Here is a 1,483-nt window from a genome sequence, read left to right as displayed (position 1 = left end):
TCTACTTAGAGCTGAGCAGTCCTAATGCGGTATCCACTAGCAGATGATGCTTTTGAGTACTTGAGATGTAGCTAAATATTAAGGTCTACTAAAAGCACAATATACACATTGTATTTTACAGTCAGAGAATAGCTGCATGCCTTCCAACCATCCAACACTAGGTAGGAGAGAAAGAAGGTTAGAGGGGGAAGGGGGCATGGTCCTCTTTAGACTACTTCCTGCTGACCAGGGGCTTCGAGTTCCCTGGGCCAAGTCCAATCTTTGTCATCAGAATATCCAATTTCTTCTTATAGTCTTTTTGCTCATGACTACTTGACAAACTGCAACAACAGCAACCAGGAAAAAGCAAGGGAGCAGCAGCCAGCACGGGCCCTCTCGGGGCTCTCCCTCTTGTGCCCTCTCAAGAGTCTCCAGAATTCCTAATGTAAATTATCTGCAGCTAGCAAAAATCACACCCTTCCTAGAGCACGAGACAATCATAGCCAGCCACTGTGGACAATCTGAAGCAACTCCATATCCCACACCTGGGGTTAAAACAAAAACATATTCACATAACTGGCTTTTTAAAGAAACCAAAATTCTCGCTACAGCTGGGTCTGAGGTCAGTTACTATAGATCCTGCAGCCATTGCCTGTATATTTGCAACTTCCATTGAGACTGCACAAAATAGTTTATATTCTGGATTTGTAAACCTGACTTCAGTTATACCCCCCACATACACACACATATACACACACACATATACACACATACACACATACACACACATACACACATACATACATACACACATATACACACATACACATACACACACATACACACACAGACAGACACATACACACATACATACATTTGCTATCTGATGTTTCAGGACTACAGACTATGTTACCTTCCTGTCATGTTGACAAAATGCCTGACATGATTTGTTTTCTAAGAAAGAAAGGCTTTGTTTACTTCATGGGTTTAGTTTTAGTTCTTGCTGTCTTGGTCCTGCTGTGTTGAGACTCTGGCAGCACAGGCTACCATGATGGGAGTTCACAGTAGAGAAACAAAAATGTTCTTTTATGAGTTTTAGGAAACAAAAAGAGAAACAAGAAGGTCCTGTGTATCTTTCAAGTATTTATGGCCAATGAACTATCTTCCTAAATATTCCCCCACCTACCAACAGTACCATGGTTTGTGGGCCAAGCCTCTAACATGTGAACCTTCAGAGGACATTTATATCCAAGCAATAGCAAGCACTGAAGCAAACTGTGAATTAATAACACTGAACAGCGCAAACGGTTTTCAGGTTAAAAATAGCAAAAAGAACAGCGTCCAAATAGACAGATTTGAAAAGTTTTGACTCAATTATAATCCATCCTTTCTTGTGTTTATAGTCTTCCTCTTTGTCTAATACTTCTGCTTCCAGTGGGATTCCTTTTCAAGATGGATAATCAGGCTGTGGCAAACATTCTCCATCAGCCAGCACTGCAGTCAG

The sequence above is a fragment of the Arvicanthis niloticus genome, chromosome 8 (genome assembly GCF_011762505.2).
Source record: "Arvicanthis niloticus isolate mArvNil1 chromosome 8, mArvNil1.pat.X, whole genome shotgun sequence".
NCBI lineage: Eukaryota > Metazoa > Chordata > Mammalia > Rodentia > Muridae > Arvicanthis > Arvicanthis niloticus.
Note: the sequence above shows the minus strand (reverse complement) of the source record.